At 39.6% G+C, this 13,311-nt stretch overlaps 1 long non-coding RNA gene across 7 annotated transcripts in view; it reads right to left on the bottom strand.

The window, feature by feature from the left end:
• The window catches only part of LOC125319392, a 116,554-nt gene that overhangs the window by 82,668 nt on the left and 20,575 nt on the right, over window positions 1-13,311 (bottom strand). The window lies entirely within an intron of this gene.

Below are 13,311 nucleotides of genomic sequence, written 5' to 3'. Positions count from 1 at the left end.
AAGCTCTTCTTCTCACTTAGTTACCCTAAAGGACAGCAAAGCTCGCATTCCAAGAGCAGCAAATATGTGTTTGCTCTCTGTGTTTACTTCTGACAGCCAAATCCTCCTCTGCACTGGTATGGAGGAAAAGACAGCAAGCACAGAATATCTAAGAAAGGAAAAGCAAGAAAAGGACTGTGGATAAACTGCAAGAGACAGATCATGTCAAGGCTATACTCACACTTGCACCAACCCTTTGTGACATCTAATACACACCAAGATATAGCTGGCATCATGAAATGGCGTGGCAGTATTTGAGCAAAAAAGACCATGTAAGAAAACATACAGGATAACCCACTGACTTCATCATACCTAGTTAGTATTGGAAATTATAAGGAAAAAAAATGTTAAAATGGATTCCTTTCCAATTCAGAATATTCTCTGATACTGTGATTCTGTGATTTGGTGTTGACAGCTCTTTTTTACCCCATTTTTTTTAAAATATGATTTCTATTATTTTTGAAAAGTCTTTTTTCTCTCTAATTTAGCAAACAATGACACAAAGAAATTCTACTCTGGAGTAAAAGCTCTCTAGGTAGTTCATCTATATTGTATATAAAGTATCATCTATATTGCATATAGTATATATATTTTACATATATATGTGCATATATATATGTGTATAAATATAGAAAAATAGATATAGATATATGTATATACGTGTGACTATAAATGGTGCACGGCAGTGATGGTGCCAGTAAGACATAGAGAACAACTCAGAGACACCAAATCAGCTCTCATATCATTCTGTCAAAGTGCTTGAATTTGGCAGGCTGAACTATATTCTTCTTATTGAACAAAGTGGCTGAATGTTCATGCCATGTTCAAACTGAAAATTAAGGATGAAACCTGGGCAGGCCCCTCTGAAAGTAACCTGGCCTGGTATTCTGTCAGTGTCTACTCAAAGACAATAACTTATAAATTATTTGACACTCAGTAATTTTAACGTTCTACAGACATTCATAAAGAGATCTTGATTTTGCAATAGTACCAACATCGCTCATTGACTTCAGTAGAAAGATGCAAGCGTCTTTAAAGGGCAGTGCAAGCTGTCTAAACCACAAAAATTTAAAGATACATTTTTTGACCATTTTATTTGTAAGCATGTTGCTATAGACCATAATATAATCATATGCAATATGCTATATTTGTAACACGCTCACAGAAAGGAATAATTCACACACTGTATTACAGGAAACTGTGAAAAAAAGGCTAAGGCAATAGATATCTACCTATGTCAAATAAATGAAAGGAATGTGCCAATATCTAATATAATTAGGCCTTCGGGATCTTCAGCATAAAGCTATGCATCTTAAGCCAACCCTTTTAATTTCTGATTTTTTAAATTTGTATTTCAAGATAGTGTTTGTATTCCTATTACTACGGTGATGGTGTCAGGGCAGCAAACACTATCTTGGTAAGTGTCTATTGTGTGTGCTTCTCAAAATGAGTATGCAGACGAACTATCCACATTTATCTTTAGGAAACATTTTATTTGAAAATTTACCCTTAGGCAAAAGCATCACCTTGAATCATATAACTACCTAATCATAAAAATTTAGAGATGAAAAAAAGATCTGAGAGGTGATCTAGTCAATCCTCTCAAGAACACAGGATTTTAACCTGCAGTAACTTCTCTGGAGTATTCTTCACTCTAGGTCTAAAGGGCTCAGGCTATGGAGTTAACATTATTTCCTTTCAATCTAACCCACCATCCACCTCCTCACTAGGAATTTTTTCAGATACTTAGACAATGATCTCCTGTGCTCATATTCTTATTTACCTTTCCTAGGTACATAGTCCATCACATCAGCATGTTACATTGTGTTTTATGTTTTATTGGCCAGGCTTTGTTTAATGTCAAAGAAAACTCTGAGTGCATACAAAAAATGACCCACATAATGCAAGCCTTTGGTTGCTGGAATTATTCCTTATCCAAGCACCCACACATATTTCCCTTGATCATCCATTAGCTTAGTCGCTTCTCGCAAGCTTTTCTTCTGAAGAAATGCCTCCATTTTGTTACTTTACCAGTTTTCCTCTTCTATTCTCTGTATCTTCTCAGTTTGACTTATCATAGGTCTTTTTTAATGGTGAGTTATATTCTAGGTAGTCTAATATTCCTATGTCAAAATTACAGGTTCCCAACAGGATGCTTTTACATATACTGCCTATAAGGCATTGCTGCTGTTTCTAACTTTGTTTTTGTCTTTGTTTTTTTCTTTTTAAGTCAAATTTTATCCCTGTAACTTGTTCTCTTTACCCTTTGGTCTCTTTCTATTACTCAGTATCTGTATCTATTGAATATTTATTTGTGTTTCAGATATTTTTGCCATTCATATGTTCATTACCTTTTTTTAACACATTAAATCTTACATTGTGGTTTCCATAAAATATTGCTAACCTGTTTTAATTATGCTTTGTCATTTACTTTTCCCACAAGTTTCTATAGTATCTCCAAATATAGTAGCATGAGCTTTTTCTTTTGCACACTCCAAATTATTAGTAAATAAGTAAATTCAGATTTTAAATTCTGTATTCATAATAAAATTCCTTAATATTACTAAAGTGTCTGTAATTATTTAAGCTATTTTGGGGGGGGAAAGGGGGGATCATGATTATTTTCTTTAATTATTAGAACATTAAAAGTGCATGTTCTTTAGCTCATTTTTAGGTGAACTCATCATTTTGCGCCTGAGAATTCAAATATCTTTTGATGTTTAACACTATGTAACTTGTGGCAAGTTAGACACAGGATTGGGCTTCACCTGAGGGAGCTAAGGCATTAAAACATATTAAAACCAGATCAAAATCCAGTTTAAAAGTGAAAACATAGAAGATTGTATCCATTTGTGAGAAATACCAATTGTATAGGGTGAACCTGAAACTCTGTTTTAGCAGCTCCTAATTATAGGAGATGCTGAATTTAAAAGACACCATAAGACAATAAAGACTGCCTGAAAAGCAGGCACCTTACAGGATTGGGCTTAATGACTGGGAGTCAGTACAACATGTTTTTATTTGATAGGCCTTTTAGCCTACATTCCCAGATATACTTGATTATATACTGCTTGCGACATATTCATAAAATATACACAAGTTTACTTTTCCATAGATGAAATTGGATTAATGTTTTAAATTTCACTGAGAAATTAAACCTTTGTGTTATATATAGTACCTTATGTTTGTGTTTACAGTCAGGGAATGTATGCTGTATTACTGTATGCTACTAGCAAAATGTGATCGAATGGCTCACTTTCATTTCTATGAACTGGCACATCTCTTCAATGATACTCTATTCATTTTGCAGATGTTGAGAGACATGAGCAAAACATGTGACTATTTCTAAGCAAAATACTTCAAAATTGTATACTTTTGAAGTGACAGAAATATTTTAAAAATGTATCCCATTTATGCTCCAAATGGAGACTTTTGCTGGGAGAATTTACAGGACTGTCTATCAACAGTGTTTAGAACAGGAGTGGTACCTTTCAAATGAAGCATTTACAAGTCACCACTTGCCATTAAATGTAGCTCCATGTTCAAGAGGTTTATAATAATAGCCTTTAATTAAACTGCAGACTGTTAGGGGGTTTCTGTTACCCTTTGAAGTTCTTAATTATTAGTTAGTTATCCAGTTATTATTAGTATCCAGTCTTTTATGCCACACTTAAGGTTAAATTAAATAATTAAAATATATGTAGAAGAGAAATAAAACTTTACATGTTTTAATTCTATTTCTGAATTTCAAGGTTTTTAAGATAGTAACAGATGTTTTGATTTTCATGTGTTGGCATACAATAAATGCAATGCAATATACATTAAAAAAACCCCAGTAGATTTTGTGGGAATAATCAGTAAGCATGACACATGTAAATGAGCTGTTTTCTATGCATGGCTGGCAAAAGTGCTAATTAAATAGTTGGTATTCAAGGCTATGCTCGTTCATTGTTTAGTGACATACAAATCCAGTGATGTGTGCCAGCAGACATTTTAAGTTGAATGTTTTCTCGTCTATATTCTTTGTCATGAAATGGTGGCACCATGATGAGAACACTAGTGTAAGCAAAACACTGAAATATGCTTTAATAATGTTTTAACCATGTAGCATCACTAGTCTAGTTTTCTAATGAATTTTTAATTTCTTTCTTCTTATAAGGACATTATGAGTTATCGCTGATGCATATTAAATCATATACAGGAGTAATTTTCTCACTAAATTTGCATAAAATGACTAAATGCTAATGCACCAAATGGGGCTTGCTATATCTGGTACAGTAAATATGCCCTTGCAGGCTTTCTGCAATCAGTCTCCTGTATTTCATTAGCAGCCAGATAAAGGTCTGTTCTGAAAACGGAAAATAAAAACTATTGTGTGTACACTGAGATCTGATGATGCCTGTGATGATTTCTATCTGATGATTAGGACCCAGTCTAGATTTAAAATTTGGGTGAGACTGAAAATAAAGTTGTTTTGAAAGTATAGCTAAATGGTACCCCTCAGAACAGCCTAGTGCTTCTAATAACCACCATGCTGCTTATTGAGGCTTTACACATTTAGCACTGAATACTGACTTGAAAACACATGTAACCCATTGTTTTAATTTTGCAATTACTGATGTATCTCTAACACTCCCTGTTAAATCCATAGCCACTAAAATCTTGCCATGTCCTCACTGTTCCTCAGTGTAAGTTAAAACTGCTGTTCTCTTCTTACTGTTACATACACTCACCTTTCACCCATATTAACTCTTCCCTTCTTGTCTTCCGATTAATAGAAATTCTATGTATTAGCCAAAATATATTATAATTAATTGCAAGTTCACAGTAAGAACGGCACCATTGTTGCAATATTATTAATCCAAAACAAACTCGTTACATTTAAGGATGGAAACTTTGTTCTCTCTCTCTTTTGATATGTGGAACATTTTTTGACCTGGTACAGAAAAGGTACTATTTAAAAATAAATGTATGCTTTTCCCTACACTTATTTTGAATTAGTCTTGATAAATAATTAAGAAATGCATAATACATTATTTAGATGCAATGGTTTTGTGAATTTCAGTGGTATTTCAACTACAATTATAGAAATTTATTTATCAGTAAAAAAAATTACATAATTGCACTTCAAAATCCAGTGGACTGGAGAGATATCAGAAGGACATCCAGGAATGTGTGTAATGACTCTGGGCATTAGATTAACTTAATAATACAGTGCTATGCAAGATGTTAATATACTACATAGCTGTATATGATGAATTATTTTTAAAAGATGAAAGCAAATAATCGCTTTCTCTTCTCAGTTTTATTTTAAGAAAATATTTGAACACAGACTAGGAATTAAACCATTCTATAGGAAATAAAGTATTATTCCTGCAAGACTGGAAGAAAATTTAAATTTAAATGTCATTTACAATATCATCCCAGAGTCTCTCTCCTCCAGCTACTGTGGGAGCTGTCAAATTAATTACAATTTCATTAAATGGCTACCTGATTTTGTGTAGTTTAGTCTATCCCACCAATCATCAGTGGTAAAGGACAATGCAGGGAAGAAATGGAAGTTTTTTGTACTGTCAATACTCACAGACTGGGGACAGAGGTGACTAACTCCTGATAACTGTGTTAAGGATCTGTACTATGCAACTGCATTAACTATGGATCTTCCCTCAGCACATGAAGTCACAGACTCAGAGAATCACAAAATTAACTAGGCTGCAAAAGATCTTTTGGAGACAAATGAGGTAGAGTGTATGGATACGATGGAACATAGTAAATTCAATTCATGACGATGCAAATGATGACACAGATCATAGGTTTCCAGATTCAAAGTCACAAGTTTGCATATGCCAACTATGTCCATGTACATAAAAGAGGATCTACATAGCTGTTATATGAGCCCAGCCAGATGAGAATTATGGGAATTTAAAGGAAAACATAAAATTTATATTCATAAATTTCCCAAAAATATATTTATGCCCACTGGTAAAACATTGGTAGCTCATAAAATCCCAAGTACTCAGCTGAACAGGAATCTCTACAATGTATACTTATACCAATTACAGCCATAGAGAAGAAGGTATAAATTGTCTATTTTGAAACAATTATCTAATGTGGAAAAATAAGTGAAGAATTATCTCTGGCTCTGTTTCAGCCTGTACTACCACCAGCCTGTACTTTCCTAAACACCTACAGTGAATTCTGAGATGCTACAGCAGCAATTGTTTTCTGTGACAGAAAATAGCTAAAGACATTAATTCATATATATATATGTATATATGAAAGAAAGCTAGTTTTACCTATTCTGATGTACCACTGAATAGGTAAAAGTAACTGAATTAGCTGAAACTGCTGCTGAATTAAGACAGGTGAGAGGAAACTGCATATGTGTGATACCATCCTTGCTGTGAAGGTTTTCTGTTACTGACTCCAGCTTCCTCATACAAAGTTACTGTATGTTAGATTCCAATTACATGAAGCTAGTAGTCTTAATCTGATGATAATTGTACTATTTTATTACACCCTAAAATCTTGTTTCTTAAAGATTGTATTCTACATGACAATGATACTGGAGTATTTTTTATGTTAATGTCCCTTTCAGACAACTGACAGTATTAACAGAATAAATGTAACTGAAGAGACATCTTTTTAAAAAATCATAGTTAAATAACTATTATATGTCCCTCTTCACTGACATAGGATTTATTCTGAAGGGAAAATGATCCATTCAGACTATAAAGGTTCTTTTTCAAAAGGTGAAATGTTGCTCCTATTTGAGTCAAAAATAGACCTACCCATTTTTGACCTAAAGCACAGAATACTAATTTTTCCCAACAAACTCTTATAAGACCCTAAAGAAGACAAATTGCTGACTGTCTTGCATAGTCATTTACTCACAAAGTTCATTTTGACCCGGCTTTTACTTTCTCCATGCTGAGGTACAAACTGGAGGTCAAAAGGCTAAGCAGAAGGTGATTCCTTATCACAATTTCCTGTGCACTGGCAGTTTCCATACTTTCTTTTTTACATGGGTATGCTGATCTTGCTCCCTTCTGCAACCTTGCTCACTCACCTCACAGTACTATCAGAGCCATAATAGTCATTTAGCAAATGAAGAAGATCTGGGTTCTTGTCAAACACTGCACTTCAGCATAGATATTTAAACCATCCATGTTTAGGAAGAATGAATACCCATTCACTGTTAGTCATGGTGTGAATCTTGGGCCTGTCCTGGGCAGTTCCAGGAGCTAGACTTCAATGATCCTTGTGGGTACCTTCCAATTTAGGCCATTCTAGGATTCTATGCCTCAGATTTAAGTAAGAGCTGAAGGAACTGAGAAATATGGCAACAAAGCATCTACACCTGGAGGAGAAAGATCAGTTTTGCCCTGATCTCAGTGCATTCCATGATTTTTCCTACATTAAATATGAGTGTTTACCATTCTGGCACAAACCACATTTAAAACGTGTTTTTATGGTGTAGGCCAGGCACAGAAATTTCAAAGGCAGGTGGTTATGGATTTTTAAGTAACAGCAAAGCACCTTGAGTATCAGGTAACTGCAGGGCCCTCCAAAGAGCCTTTTAGTGGCCTATGCAGAGCAGCTCTTGCGACATGACACTGCAGTGAGGGGCGCAGGGCAGTCACCACTGCAGGCGGGTTGAGCTGCACCTGACAATGCTGCGGAGCCAAGATGGTATCATTAGCCCTGCACAGCGTGATTTCTTCTTAATCCTTTCTGCAACTTACAACAAGTTTAAATGTCCATGCACGATGTCATTAATGGGCTTTAGTAACTGCTTAAGACCTGGACCCCTTTTTTTTTTTTTTTTTTTTTTTGGAACCTGCCTCATCGGACGAACACACCGGCGCGGCGCATCAGTCGCGATAGTAACTCAGTTACTTCGAAACAGGGGGAGGAGGGCGCTGGCTGCCGCCAGAGGCGGCTCCTCGGCGGGCAGTGCTAATTAGAGGTTACCGCTCACGACATTTCACAGTGGTAATGCAGCCACGCGGCCGGAAAGAGGGCACAGGGGATGAGGCCGGGCGGGGTTGCACCGGCTAGGTACTAGCGGGAAGAGGAGAGACACAGAGCCCCGGACCGATGCATCCCGCCGCATCCCGTGCGCGCCGCCACCGGTCTCCTGGGAAACTCCAATCAGAGTGGCCGCCGCGCAGCGGGAACCGAGCCCGGAGACTGGACCGCGTAATCTCCTCGGCTGGTCTGAGGCTGCGGGCGCTAGGGGTGCTTTTCGGCGGCGCCACCGTGGATCTGGGCCCGTGGCTTGGGCTTGGAACCAGCAGGATCGGCTTGGGGGGCCGTGGAGGGGCTTTCGGCCTGGCAGGGAACCCGCGGGCCCAACGCAGCCTCCTCGTTTGCCAGGGGAATTTCTGTCCCCTCTCCTCTATCTTTCCCACTCCCGCAAGCATGGATTAGCATTAGTTGTATGGAATTAGGGGGAAAATAGCTTTCTGAGTATTAGATTTAAAGACACAGACTGAACACCACATTCTCTTTCCACTGCATTGCTGCATATATCCCTAAAGTCAGGCCGTACAGCTTGGTGTCAGACTCAGTCCTGATCCCCACAAAGTGGATGGCACAAGTTCATCCATGTCAGACTCTGACCCTGACAGGGTCACAGCAGCTTTACACCATAAACTGTGGATGTATATGTATACAGACAAAAATGTATCTTTATAATTATCTGTTTTTACACAAGTGAGAGCTTCAGGAAGAAAAAACCAGGTAACTGTTGACAGGCAAAAGCACAGTCACAAAGGGCTCCTGTCTCCTCCTTTCCCCTCCTTTCCCACTCCCAGAAAGGGCGATAAGAAATGCCCTAATATTTACCTCATGCACTTGCCATTTAAATAGGAAATCTAATCGTCAAAGTCTGACATTTTCTTTCTTCTAAATTAATATAATGGAGGGCGTAAGGGGTAATAAATGTGCTTACTCCAGGGTGAGCAATCTATGGAACGGGTGTATGCTTTAGAAATTTAAACGGACTTTTCCCATCCTGCCTCGGTGGGACAGTTATGCACATACACCCATCCTTCTAGACAAAAGAAAACAGAAAACAATTTTTAATTCACATGGGAAGGGAGGGATCTGACCAAACAGGCAGTGTGTCCTTGGCTTCTCTACAAAATGAAATATTTCACACCACCTGTTTTAATTGAAACAAAATTATGAATCTACCCCATGCCATTGCATATTAATGGAAACTTCAGGAAAGGGGAGGTGGGCACACGAATATGTCCACTCATACAAACAACTCTTCTTTGATACGTGAAAGGAACTCCCTCCTCCAACAGCTGCCAGGTTTTGTACAGCAGGCAGGGGACTGGTGAAGGCCTGGCTCCTCTTTAAATCTCCCTATCAACTGCCTGTGCTGCCCTGTTTCTGTTCCAGATCCAGAAGGCCCCAGCTGCCCCTCACTCACAAGTGGTTGCATGCGAAAGTCAGAAAAGAATTTATCTCGCACCAATGCCTGCCCAGTTACCCCACCAGACCTCTGCCTGCCCCATGAACCAGCATTCCCAGTGTCCAGCGCTGTAGGCAGTGGAACTGCTAGGAAATGCAATAAGTGGAGCTGCTGAAGGGATGTGTTATTCAGCACAACGGTAGTTGCTCACCGTTTCAAGTTTCTATGCCAGGAACTGTACCATGCTTTATGAATCACAGGCAGAATCTTGGTCACTCAGGTTTAAAACACAGACATTCTAACAAAGCCCACACAACTAACCCCTCACCATGCATTTGAACTGTTTCCTAGTCTGCACTGTGCATGAATGCTAAGCAGAGGACTGACCTGAACAGCACTCATAACAGAAACCATTATAAAGTGAGGGTAAAAAAGCAGTAGTTAAAAATTGAGAGAACTGAAAACTGTTCTTCTGGTACCTGTGTCAACACTGAGGTGCCCTGCTGGCTTTCCTCCAGCTCCTGGAGAAATACATTTCCCATTGCTTTGCTTGTGCCACTTCTGCTAAACTTTAAAGAAGAAATCATCTGCTAGACTCAGAAAAAGTGATCTGTGTACTGTAAAGTACGTCTACTAATATTTCATCAGTCCCAAGCTGGAGGGTTAAAATGGTTGCTGAATACAAGTTAGTTTGCACAGTTTATTTTTTAAATTTCTTAAGAAGCAGTTTGGTTGCTTGAACTTTTCAGGAAGTGATTATTCAACTCTATGTGCTGAACTCATTTTAAGAAAATCTAAGTGTTTGTCTGGCTGAAATAACTTGTAAATGAACTAATTTTTTTCCTCTGTCTTTTTTTGTTGTACTTCAGGCATTGTAGGCACTAGCAATTATATTAGTTCTAGTGTGGGAAAATATTATAATTGAGATCTGGTAAGTTATTTGCAGACTTCAAGTTTTTCTTTACACTGTGCTGACATTTAGTACAGCCCCGGTGAGGAAAACAATGCTGCCATTCATAGCTCTAGACGTAGATTTCAATCGACTTAAGCGGGCATAATGAAACTTGGTCATTCACCGGTTACCCATATTGTGTTCTCAAATTTTCTCTCAGCAAAAGTATAATGACTCAGTATTGTATGGTTGCATAGACAAGGGCTCAGAACAAGAGACACTAGTTTTGTCTGACGGTGTGAGAAAGTTGTGAAGGGATCTTTTCTTCCAGATGGTGTTAAATTCAGCTGCCTTTTTAACATTGGCCTTGCACAGCAATCTGCTGTTCTCTTTTCACAAAGAATATCCTGCTAATTAACATGCACACTCACGCAACCTGCAACTACCTTCCAACTGTTTTACAATGCACTGGTATGCTAAATAAACTTGATCCGGTCTCCTCCAGTGCTAGAAGTAGCTTGGAGAGAACTGGGCACTGAAATTTCAGCTTTCTGTGTTTGGGTTTGGTTTTTCATCCCATTACATAAAGCTTTTCCTTTGCTTGATAGACTGACTTTTTTCTCCTACAAGATTTGAGGGAACAACACTTAACAGGTAGGTAATCCTAGGGAAGGATTACCTTTCCTAGTTACTTGCTGCATGAGCCTCTTAAAGCATAAAAATGAGGGCCTGCTACCACATTTCCATACGCTGTCTTTTCCCAAGTTAGAAGTTTACTGTGTAGGAGAAAAGGTGCAGAGAAATGAAGGAGTGAAGGAGTAGGAGTAGTAATATTAATAATAGCAATAATAGCCAGCGATATTTTATTGATTGATAGTCACGTGACATTAATAAGGTACAAAACAATTTAAGATGACAATGGCCAACACGCGATTATAATGCTGCTATTTTTCTCTGATGTTTTCCTTCACAAATTTACACTGAAGACCAAGACGCAAGCAACAATTTAAGTAAATTGACACTATTCATGCCTAAGTAAACAATGGGTTTCCCCAGAAAACAGCTTATCGCCTAAATTGAAGCTCGTTGAGAAAGAAAGCCGCGCACTTTGTCATGTAAATGTTAATTTAGTGGACAATGGCTCTAGGTAAACAGCACCCCTAGACAAGCAGTAAATGAGGGGCGGGAATTTTGCGGTGAAAGGCTGATGGCTCAAACGCGGTTCCGACGTAAATAAACACAGCTCCCCTCGCCGGGCGCTGCAGCAGTAAAACTTTGGCACATGTAGCGCAGCCAAAAACGGAGGTTTAACCTCAAAAGCGCCTGGCCGGGGTCCCGGTCGGCACTGCCGGCAACCACCGGGCGGGAACCTCTGGCCGAAACTAAGGTTGCTTTAACAGCTACAGTGAGGATGGGGTAACTTTTGAGGCAAAATTCTTTGGTTTAGCTACAGAGTACGCCTGCTGCATCCTTCTTACAGTGCAGTGTGTGGCGTGAAGGTGAATATTCCCACTCTAAGCCCCAAACCAATACGTTTTATAAGCAGTTCAACAACAAAGTGAAAATACAAAAGAAAATTCAATAAGTATTAAAAGCGGCGTGCAGAGGTTTGCCCCAGACGGATGGAGACCACTGAGCCCCATTCCCTTATCGCTGATCTTGTTTTAATCTGCCGTGGAGAATGTTCGGTTACTAACACAGTATCATATTCCAGCGTGCCTCTGGGAAGACGTTTAGGTCAAGTCCAAAGGAAATACGTTACCCCGAGCAATTAATCCTTCTCGATTTCGCTGCGAGAGGCGCCTAAGCCGCCATAATTATAAAGATAAAAACAGAGGACTCTTGCAGGGGCATCCCGACACGCCTGCCCTGGCCTTCCCTTCCTCCATCGGGACCAAAATCCGCGTCCCTCCGCGCCCTCCGCGGGAGAAGGGTGCAAGTTCCGCTCCGGCTCAAGTTCCGCCCTTCTCTCGCGGAAGGCGTGTTCTGCAGCCCCGTCCCCTCGTCCAGCATTTCTGGGATGGCAGCGAGTGGGAAATGCTCTCGCGGGTGCTGGCGATGGGCTCCCCCGGCCCCGGCCCCCGCCGGGCTGTCTGTCACCGGCCGCCCGGGCACGGCGCTGCCATTTGCCCTGAGCGTGGGAATGGGAGCGCCCAGCTGTTCACATCTCCTGCACGTCGTTTAACGGAATCAATTAGGCAAGACAGACCCTCCGCTTCTCCATCCCCTCCCCTCCACCCTTCTACCTCCACCCCCCCCCCCCCCCCCCCCCCCCCCCGCCCCGTGTTTTTGTCAGGTCTGTATACGTCCTAATTATTTCGGTATGGGATGCCAGAGCTGTTTCCCGGATAGATCTGATCATCCTTAAACAAAAAGAGAGGAGGCGCACACGTGGGTTTTGGAGTAAATGTCACTTTCATTTCCAATGCTAGGCGCAGAGCAAGGCACAGAACATTTTTTAACACTCTGACAGGGGGGAGGCGATCTCGTCTGCATCATGTCTTTCTGCTTCAGTAGCTTCCTCAAGGAAACCCTCACGAAACAGAGAAGCATCTATGCTCTCGTTTTGAATAGAGGGAAAAAAAAAATCGGCCATTATTTTTTTCCCCCCATCTTTGTCCAGCTCCGCCGCGTTCTAAGTAGATATAAATTATTAAGCTTGTCTGCACTTCGGTGTAAACTTTTTCTGAAAGACGGCGTTCATATAATTTGAAAGTAACCTCGATGCCTTGACTCAGATGCACACAGACAGGTTTTGAGTTGGTTTGTTGCTTTTCTGTTTTGGTTTCTTTTTTTCCTCAGTTCAGTAGTCAGCTCTGTGTTATCAGCACCACCATCTTCATCATCACCAGCAACCACCTTTATTTTTTAGGCCATTTCATTGGAATGAATCACTTCGCAAAATGAAACTCAGCATTAGGTTTCTAATAGAAAAAGAAATCATGTATATCCT

Source organism: Corvus hawaiiensis, chromosome Z (assembly GCF_020740725.1).
Source record: "Corvus hawaiiensis isolate bCorHaw1 chromosome Z, bCorHaw1.pri.cur, whole genome shotgun sequence".
NCBI classification, from domain to species: domain Eukaryota; kingdom Metazoa; phylum Chordata; class Aves; order Passeriformes; family Corvidae; genus Corvus; species Corvus hawaiiensis.
Note: the sequence above shows the minus strand (reverse complement) of the source record. Positions and strands in the feature narration are given on the sequence as shown.